Source organism: Micropterus salmoides, unplaced genomic scaffold (assembly GCF_014851395.1).
Source record: "Micropterus salmoides isolate LMB-PRFRI ecotype aquatic unplaced genomic scaffold, ASM1485139v1 Ms_hic_scaffold_2, whole genome shotgun sequence".
Taxonomy (NCBI): domain Eukaryota; kingdom Metazoa; phylum Chordata; class Actinopteri; order Centrarchiformes; family Centrarchidae; genus Micropterus; species Micropterus salmoides.
In genome coordinates, this window is record NW_024041150.1 from 25,854,702 (window position 1) to 25,865,576 (window position 10,875).

The window sequence follows — 10,875 nt, forward strand, 5'->3', positions numbered from 1 at the left end:
TATCCAATATATCTACGAACTTTTCCCATAAATGTATGGAGTTTACTTTGAATAAACATACTTTTATAGTAATTACAAGCAACTATCCAATATATCTACGAACTTTTCCCATTAATGTATGGAGTTTACTTTGAATAAACATACTTTTATAGTAATTACAAGCAACTATCCAATATATCTACGAACTTTTCCCATTAATGTATGGAGTTTACTTTAGAGACATTCATAGGCCATTTGAGGCTAAAAAGACCTATTCTCATTAGGTCTTGATGCACAGCTTACTGGTGTTTGGGCTATATATCAAATGGTCATAAAAAGTGTATTTGTTGTCCCATCTTGGTTCACTCAAAAAACTGAACTGTTTTAGGTTCGTTAAAAGCAAAAAAATGTAATGAACTTGTATAAGAGTAACACAATGAATGTCAATTGATCCAACTAAAAATAAAAAACTTCTGATCAACAATATATTTAAGCTTACCTTTCAATATTTTATTTGGAGTAGTAAAAATATACATTTATGTTCAATTAATTAAAACATTAGGTTTTCATTCAATATTTTTTTTCCAAATTAGATTGACACAATTCAAATGTTTGTCAACTGGTCCCACACAAATCAATTTCAACTTAATCATCATTTTGGTGCAATTGGTGAAAAAAAATAATACAGCATAATAAAAAATTGTTTGCAAAATAATGTTAGTTGTCAACAATTTTGATGATGCATTGCCTAGAATTCTGCCTATTCTGTAGAATACTCCAAATAATTGGATGGCTCATTCATAGAGTTTGTTCTTGAGCATCTGTACCTTGGTTGATAGTTTGCTAGTGTTACGACCTGGCTCAAAAAGCCACAACAAAAGGGAGACACACCATGGTAAAAGTTTAACAATATAGGTTTATTTAAACCAAAGTATTTCAAACTAACATTAAAGTATGAGGTATGTAGTCAGTGGTTTCAGTAGTGTCTGTGCATGGTTGCATGGGTGTATGTGTGACGGTGTTGTAGCATGCAAACAAGACAAATACCACAACGCAACAGTCCAAACAAAGAAAACCAAACTAAATGGAAAACCAGGGAGCCAGCCGCAGGGAGGTCTGACCTGGTTTTGACAGCAGCCCTCTTTGCCGAATGCGAAAACAATCCCAAATACTCTACAGGGCAATTAGCCCAGGTGCCCAGAGCCACTGCAATCAGCTCCTCCTCCTCCTCCTCCGAGAGAGAGAGCGCAAGAGAGACAGGCCACACTCATGACCCCACAGGGTGTCACACTAGCTTCTAGTTGAAAGAATCACTTGTGAAGTACCTCAAAGGAAGGCTTTAAGGTTCTGAGGATAACGGAGGTTCAGTGCATAATTACACCTATTAAGAGTGCACTTGTAGAGGCGGTGTCTCCCAAGTCATGCAGAACTTCAGCACCCTCGGTGACTATCCCAACATCAGCTGGAGGAGTGGTGGCATCACCTCCCTCAACACGGATGCTGTAAAGATAACTTGTCCAAGCTCCCTCGGAACAGCTGTAGCATCAGATCCTTTACATAGGACAGAAAGAAAGTAGAAAAACAAATTATGTAATCAAACAGATTTTGCTGAATTCTAAAGAGTAATATTTGCATTTCAGGTGTCCCTTATTTAATGATTTAACAAAAATAGCATGATACAGTGCTATGTGTTTAAAAATTACAAGATGAAGTAGTGCTGGTGAATTAAATATTAGATACAATGGTGTATTATTTAATATACCTCACCAAGCACTTTATTTGGAGGGTGTGCAGTCTACTGCAATCCAACAGCTCTGCCATAAATTTTACTTTTACTAAGCTTAGATATTGAACAAGTGTTTCTATTATTCTGCCCCCCTCATGTATGTCAATGGGGTAGACAATATTAGGAAAACTTTTAAATATAATGCACTCCAGTACACCACCCACTATGAAATCAGTAATAACAGAATGTATGACAGTTGTCATTTTTGATTGCATTAGACAGCAGATGTTCCTGATAAAATGCATTGTGAGTGTATATATTAGATTTCCCAAAAGAGACAAAAAACAAACTGGTTTTCTGCAAATCGTTAGAAAGTAACAAGATTACAGTTGTGGTCAAAGGTTTACACACACTTCTAAAGAACATACACGTCATGGCTGTTTGGGTTTCCAATAATAACTACAACGCCAATCTTTCGGTGATGAATCATTGTCACAAAAACCGTCATGAATTTTGGTACTTTTATGAATTTATTATGGGTCTTCCGAAAATGTGACCACATCTACTGGGTTAAAAATATACATAGAGCAATGTTAATATTTGTTTAAAAGTCCCATTGTCATTTTTACCTCAATTAGACACTTTTGGTAGCCATCCACAAGCTTCTGGTTGAATCATTGACCACTACTTGATAGATTTGGAGCAGTTGACAAACAGACTTGTTTCTTCAAAATAGTTCACATGTTCTCGATTGGGTTTAAGTCAGGTATGGAGGGGTACTGTTTAAAATTTTACGATACCAGTACCAAAAAAACTTCTTCTACAGTAAGAAGTACAAAACGAGTAAGCAGTAGGGGTGTGTATCTTCACTGGCCTCACGATTCAATTCAATCACGATTATCAGATCAACAATTTGGTACCTCATTACGATTACGAGGCTACAATGCGACTGTAAGACAAAAGTATTTGTAACAAATCAAACAAGTAGGTAGTAATGAAATGCAGATATTTAATGTTACTTCATATAAATGCAGTTAACATTGCATAGCATTATTACAGCATTATTACTGACTTCTTTTGCTGATATTTTTTATTTTTGATGCTGCTGTTATTAGTATAGAGTCAGATTTTAAGCACTTTACAATGCTCCAGCCAAATCATGTGTACTCCACCTTCATATATCTGATCCTTTGTTTGGGGTGGTGTGACGCACGTATGGTATGACGCACAGGAGACCCGGGTTCAAGTCCCATCTGTGACACCAACGTGTCCCTTCCCTGAGCAAGACACTTAACCCCTAGTTGCTCCAGAGGCGTGCGACCTCTGATCTAAATAGCAATTGTAAGTCGCTTTGGATAAAAGCATCAGCTAAATGAATAAATGTAATAGTCTAGTTACGTTTGTTTCACTCTTCCTTGGTTGCGCGCGTTAGACTGTGTGGCTTGATCTGCTGGGTTCCGATCTTAACCGTGCGTCTGGAGACTCTGCAGAGGCAGCCGTTGGCCCCGTGTTCACGACCAGCTAGAAGCTGGTGTGGTGAGGAGCGCCGATCTCCACATGTGCCTCACCAGCGTGGCGGGAGCCGTAGAGACTGTATTGTGTTGCATATTTTCTGTTGAACATCTTAATTAATTTACTTTACATAACAAACCCCATATTGTCTCTAATGGGAGCAGAGATCGCCTTCACCTTTTTTGTTACCAACTTGGAATAAATACATTAACTTGACACATGTTTTGGGTCATCCTTTGTTTTTCCCACCCGATTTATTTATCTCTTTGTTAGTCCCCCACCCCTAGACAAGTAACAAGGGATGTAACAAGCTGTCTGTTTTTTGTTTCTTCATTTCAGCCAAAATCACGATTCACAATTAATTTTCATGTATTTAATGGCAGTTGGCTTTTACTGCCATGAAATACGTGTTCTTTACAAGTGTATGTAAACTTCTGACCACAACTGTAATATTTGGTTTAATGCAGGTAGTAACTACTGAAATTACCAACCGGGTATACTTTGAAGAGGATGTTTGGGTCTTCATCAGGTAGAAACCAATTGCCCTGAGGATGATCTCCCTCCTCTTTTCAACAGTTGCTAGAGAGACAAAAACAATACAGAAATACTTAAGGACTGCACATACACACATACTACACATTTCCAGTGATGTTAATGTTATGTGTCCTACATCTTTGATTTTATTAAATTCTGAAAGGACACAAACTTGTTATGAACATGTCCAGGGAGGTACACCCTCCCCCATTGCTACATTGTGAACAAATCTGTGTTGAAAACATAATAAACAAAAGAAACCTTGCTGTCAAATAAATTATGTTATTATCACGGTGAAGCCTTTGCCCTGCTCTCTGTGTCAGGGCTGAGCGTCTCCACATAGACGCAAACACAGAGCCAACTTAATGGCCAGCAGAGAGGCCACAGGTAGAAACCTTCGTGAGCAAAAAGCCAGTATGTCATCAATACACCTGTTTAAAAAGCGCATTGTATGTTGAGAAGCAAACTTTCTATTGCTCATTCCAAATGTCAATATATCCGATCCCTAAACATAGCTCTGGTCATTGATGTGTGTTTAAATAGTGAGGCAACTGCAAACAAAAAATATTTGTTTGAAAGTGGCACAAATGTTGCTGATTAGGCTTTGTGAGCAACAATCAAATCCCAATAGTATACTCATCAGGGTGCATACACAGATGTTTTGGGTTTCTGTTTACTACTCTCTATACGTGTCAGAAGAGACGAGTCAACATCAACTTATTATTCTATAATGTTTTCTACCAATTGCAAAACATACCTTTGGGCCAAAAGTATGCGAAGTTCCCTTCCTGCAGAGCCTCCTTTCTTCTTCAACACACTGAGGAGATTGGAAGTGTGTTTGTCTATGAACTTTGAGACAGTGGAGCAGTGGAAATCCTCAGAAATTCCACCTAGAAACATATTCCACAAGCACAACATATTATTGGTAGTTGAAGAGCAGCCTTATGCGCTCTCCTTTACCTGGGAAAGGGAAGAGGATGAAATAAAGTCTTGGAAATTCAGAGAGAAAAAGAGGCACACTTTCGTAATTTGTAGCATTACACTGACCTAAAAGCCATGTCTACTCTGTGATGCCCTCCCCCCCAATTTATAATAACAGATAGCTTGCACAGCTTTAGGCTAATACTGACTCATTAAAGTTCATAAACACTTCAAACCATTGGCTCAATACAACACTAATAAAAGTCCAAAATATCTGTTTGTTAAAAATTAAAATGACCTGTTTTTACTGCAAACACGTAACTTTTGCATTTATTACGACCAGTAAAATAAGCCTGATATCTGAAAGTATAGACAGGAACACAAGAGTAAAACTAATCTCTCCAAATCAAAGACACTGTGTTACAAAAGCAGCCTATGAAGAGCTAAAGCTTAAGAGCTTAAACACAGACATGTAAAAACAGCTTTCTCTATGGACACCACAGCACAGGCTGAGGTGTTGAAGCGCCTGTAAACAGTGTTGCTATCGACAGCAGAGGGTTCAAGTGTTCACGGATTGGCAGGCTCGGCGGGATAAAAGCCTATCAACCTGAGTCATGCAGCAATGTTAGCTAGCTAACACATGTCTCCAAGAACCACCTCCCTAGGCTAGTTAACCTGACCTGACTGCTTATTCACCCGAAAAATGCAGGACACCTTCTATCACAAACACAAAATACAATCATGCTCAATATGAAAATTCTACAAAAACAGGTACGGGTAAAAAGAACAGGTCCTTATATCTTACAACTTCCAAAAACGAAGACCATGAGCAACTAGTCCGCCAAAATTAACTCAGAAGAAGCAGTCAAGTGGTATCGCACATGTGCTAGCTGAAATCTTCTTCTTCTTCTCCTTCTTTCGGTATGACGGCAGCTGGCGCTGCACCACTGCCACCTTCTGGATGTAACAAGTATTCAATCTAATCAGTTTTATTTAGCCTCAATTCATAACAAAGGTAATCTCATTGCACTTTTCATATAGAGCAGGTCTAGGATATTATTTAACAGGTAGATACCTCAAGCAGAACACAGTATCTGGGTGGTTCGGCCATATGCTTCAATGTCAACCCTAATTCACTGTTGTGATTAAACAACACTTTCATATTTTGCACAGATAGTGCGATTAGATGGACTTTAAGTATTTGAGAATTATGTATACTGCCTCCCCACCCCCTTCTCCCACCACACACTTCAGCACGGTGGTCTCATATGTAGGCCTACTGTGTGTAAATATGTGTGTGTTAGTGTTTTACCTCTGAAAGCACCACATATAAGTGCCAACTCCAAGGAGTTAGACTTGTATTTAACTTATCAATTATGTGAAGAAGGGTTAACAGGCTGTATGAGCCTACAACTAGCCTGAACACCATCACTGCATCGCCTCAGCCACTCCACAGCTCAACTAGGCAACCCACCAGCAAGTGCTCTTTGGATTAATCAATGTTATAATTTGAAGAGATTGTAATAGAGTAATGAATAAACCTCTTGCATCACTACTATCCTAACATGTTAGCAGTCACCATATTTGGGTTCACAGTCATTAGGGACGATCTATCTGCCTCATTCCACTTTCTTGGAGGCAATGGGTTCATGATCCCCCAAGTCTACAGTGTATTTCAGATGTTGGACTACAAATTATATTGTGCCCACTCTGGCTTCTGATGTCTGATATTTAAGTCTACCTGACCAATAGGTACTCTGCTGTGCTTCCCTTCAGACTGTAGCCTTCTGAATGATTTGTTTTTCACTGCGTGAGAAGATTGATGTGTGGCGCTTAACACTAACCTACACAGTGCGATTGAGAGCTCAGCAAGTCTGAGAGAATAATGGACCTGTACCACGTGAACAGGTGAGCAGCCAGCCTCCTGTGTGAGTCCGGCGTGACTGAAGTAACAGCGTGAGAAGACGACCTCTGTTGTCGTCAGCGCTCGGTCGGTTCAGTTTGTCATTTGCTAAGTGATTTTAATAAATAAATAGGCCTCCACAATCCCTTTTGTCCTAGAGGCGTCCTACAGAATATTTCTCTTCATCCCAAACATATTTTCTATCGTCCCCAGGACAACAGGTCACTGTTGAGCCCTGGTTATTAGTTAATTTGGCGAACTGTATATTAACGAATCATACACAGATTAAAATGTTTGGGTACTTTTCGTTCAGCCTATATACACTGTTTCGACCTGACCTTTATTTTCTTTGTGAGATGGAAGAATTTAGAAAGTTGCGCGACCACTGACCGTCCAGTACGCCGGTTCCACTGGCAACTCAACCCATAGTAGGGTTACCGGAGAGGGCGAGGGAGAGGAGGTCGCGGGAGCGACCTGGTGCACTGTGGAAGGTTGGTGATCATTCCCTTTTGGATGAAGCCTGACGCAGACAGCTGTTGCAAACAACAGGGGCATGTGTACAGCAGCCAGTTAGCTTGAAAACCAGTAGGGATGCAACACTGGTCCTATATAGAACAAAACACAGCTGCTTTGTTTTCTGTTTTGGTTTTAAAACCAAATAATGACTTGTTTTTGGATGGGACATTGTTGTAAAATGTCAGAAAAATGTATGTATTTAGTGAAAAAGTTGTTGATGCAAATGCTTTAACATAGACCTTCTGGTTTTTGTACATTCAAAACACCATATACTAATAGCGAACGTGTGCACATAAACTGGAATGTTGCTTGTAATTACTGTCAAAAAATGTTTATATGAAGTAAATCCCATGCACTAATAAGAAAAGTCTGTAGATATATTGGAGTTGCTTGATATTACTGTCAAACAGCATTTATATAAAGTAAACCCCATGCATTAATGTAAAATGTCTGTACATACACAGTTGCTTGTAATTGCTATCAAATACTGTTTACATAAAATAAATGTATTTTTACATATATTGGAGAATTGCTTGCATTACTGTCAAATAATGTTTATATAAAGTAAACCCACATACATTAATGGTAAAAGCTTGTAAATTTATTAGAGATGTGTCTGTAATTACTGTCAAATAATGTTTATATAAAGTAACCCCCCGTATTTAAATAGTAAAAATATGTAGAAATATTGGAGAGTTGCTTGTAATTACTGTCAAATAATGTTTATATAAAGTAAACCCCCATACATTAATGGTAAAAGCTTGTAAATTTATTAGAGATGTGTCTGTAATTACTGTCAAATAATGTTTATATAAAGCAATAACTGTTAAAATTATGTTTCTGTAACTTAATATCACATGAACTTGGTTTTTTGTACAGGATAAAACCAATATTTAACAGGAATTTACTGTAAATTGATTGAATGATGGCATAAAATAAAAGTTTAAATCTATTAATATACTGGTATTGGGCTTTAAATTAGGGTATCTGAAGGTAAATTTACAACATTTGCTTTACATAGAAAAGTCTTTACTTTGACAAGGAGTTCTTGTAGATGGATTGGATTATCTTAAAAATATACCAAATAATACTGTATTAAAACAGCAGTCTTCGTTGTAATTATGTAATTTTAAGGTATTTCTGCAATATTTTTAAGTTTTTATACAGATTTATACATTCGTTTAACATTCAACAGAGAATTTATTTAATGAGATTTTTTTTTCTTTTTACAGCAGTTCGGCTGTAAAAATACAGAAAATGTTTACGGTAAATATCCGTTTTCAAAAAAAAAATTTTCTGTAAAATAATTTAAGGTTTTTTACTGTAATTTGACGGTAAGTTGTTGGCAACTTTGCTGCCAAACTTTTTACTGTAATTTTACGATTTTTTTTTTTTTTTTACAGTGTAAGGTAGTGAAGCAAGGCGTCTTTCTTGGAGTATATGCTATTGACCAGCTTCCTAAAACAGTTATTAAAAAGAGACCCACCATGTTGGTGGTAAACACAGACCCCTCCCACCTGGGAGGACAACACTGTGTCGCTATCTATACTGACAAGCAGAGTCACATTTTCACATTTTCCTGAATCCTTTTCTGTCTTTCTCAATAATTGTAAGTCTACGCAACATTCTATTAGACAAGTGCAAGATGTGGATTCTGTAGTGTGCGGTCAGCCTTGTGTGTTTTTTCTTTACCTCGGTTGTATGTGGTCAAAATAATTATGCAGACTGTAACCAGTGTGTCCAAGTATCAGATTCTTTTAAGTGTGTATAATAATATTAGAAGTTGTGTGCCGTTCATTATCAAAATGATTTATAGATTGAAACGTGTACGATAATGTTTTTTGTTATTATGGTGATATAAATAAAAACACTTGAAATGATAAAGTTATGTCTATGTATTTATTTAAAACCAATAACGATATACAATTAAAAAGTTATCCAATCATTCAATCGCATTTTAGGAGATACAAAGGGACTTGTTTCATTGTTTTCTAATCGATGCCCTCTGGTAACAAGAGGTGTAGATGGTGGTCCAGTAATAAGAGGAGAAGATTCTCCAGAAGTCTTTCTCTTAATCTCGTAAATTTTTCTTTTGACCTGTTGATTTGGTACAACTGATAAAGGTATATTCAATATAGCCAATGATTGCAGATATTCATCCCAACCTGTAGGTCTCTGGCTGTCAGACACATTGTGAGAAGCAGTCACTCCTCCTATCAAATCAGACACGAGACCCTTTAATAACATTACCGTGAAACACAAACTCCCCACGTTCAGTCAATGCAGATATGTTTTTTGACGAGGACATTTTATCCAAAATATGCTGAGCTTTATTCCTGCTGTTTTTTGGCATGTTTTTTAAAACTTTTTCAAAAACAAAATCTCTTCTTTCTTGATTCTTCTGCTCTGAAGAGCGAAAATCCTCAGCGACCGGCATTGACAAAGTTAGAGTGTTCTGTTTTTTTTCTCCTTGTTTTACCATGGTGAGAAATCTCTGCAATGCGATGGAATATTTTTTTGCTTTTTCATGAAGATCTTCAGTCTTTTGATCCAGAATGTCTTTTATAGTACGATCCAGGTCATTTTCAACAGTTTCTCGAATTCACTCGTGTGCTGGAGGTCTTCTTAAAAGATCAAGCTGTTTAGGTACCAGAAATATTTTTTGTGCATACTCCATAGTCATCTAAGCTTGTCTTGAACCAATAAGACTCGTTATAAAAAGCACAGCGATACTCAGGAGGGGGAGAAGAAAACCGCCAGACTGTTTAAGCAACGTCTTCTTTTTCTTTGAAGCGCAAACCTTTTTATTGCCAAGCAGTCTAATCCCCGCCTTCTTCTTTTTAAATTTTTGATACTGTGTCTTATTTAAAGAAATTTTACCTTTAAAAACATTGTGAGCGATTTCACATAACGCTACCAAAAGGTCTGGTGAAGCAGATTTATTAATATTCACTCTCTGTGATGGAGATGCTCCGTGCATAATTTGCAGTAAAGAACGGTTTCTTTTAATGCAATCAGACATATTTACTATCTCTGAGGCACATACACAACAGGCAGGTCTGAAAGAAATTCAGTTCTGTGTCTGAAATCGTCAGGTGTCTTAGCTTTAAAAATCAATCATCAAGTAACCGTAAGGAACACTCGTGGCATCCTTGAAACAATCCATAAAAAAAAACTCTTCCCAGGAAACATTTGTCTAGCCATTAGCATGACTTGGTATTTATCTCTGGGATTTTTAAACAAAACAAGATAATTGGTATTCAAATTAATAGTACGGCTAACTTTGCCTTGAAAAAACAAATTCTGAACTAGGTATAAACAACTTAAATTTCTATGATGCACATTTTGGACCTCAATGTTATTGCTAGCATCACTCATTAAATCATCAATAATCAACAAATTTTTTTTATCTAAAGGCAACAATGTATCATCACATAAAGAAGATGGCAAGCCTTCAACGAAATTCACATTTCTAATTTTCAATAACTGGTCTTACAATGGTTGCCAAGATGAAAAAATATATACAACATTTTCAATCTGTTTTGAAGTGAGCTTATCGGCATTTTCAATCAACATTTTCACCAAATGTTTTACCGCTGTTTGAAGGACCTGACACAATTAGACTAAAAGGATGTTGTAGTCTAAAATCAAAACCATCAGTCTCTTTAACAGCCATGGTATGGTAAAGTTCTTAGATCAGGAAAAACTCTCGTGTACAAGACTTGAAGTCTTGTGGCAGATGTTTTATTTTTTAGTTCGAAAGCCTTTTCATTTCTCAGATACT

At 37.0% G+C, this 10,875-nt stretch overlaps 1 long non-coding RNA gene across 1 annotated transcript; it reads right to left on the bottom strand.

The window, feature by feature from the left end:
• Positions 1–1,215: 1,215 nt before the first annotated feature.
• On the bottom strand, positions 1,216–5,429 carry LOC119913190. Its single transcript, XR_005446404.1, has 3 exons — positions 4,509–5,429; positions 3,709–3,796; positions 1,216–1,530 (listed from the first exon to the last, which is right to left on the bottom strand). It is a non-coding gene; the product is annotated as an uncharacterized LOC119913190 (long non-coding RNA).
• Between the last annotated feature and the right edge of the window lie 5,446 nt (positions 5,430–10,875).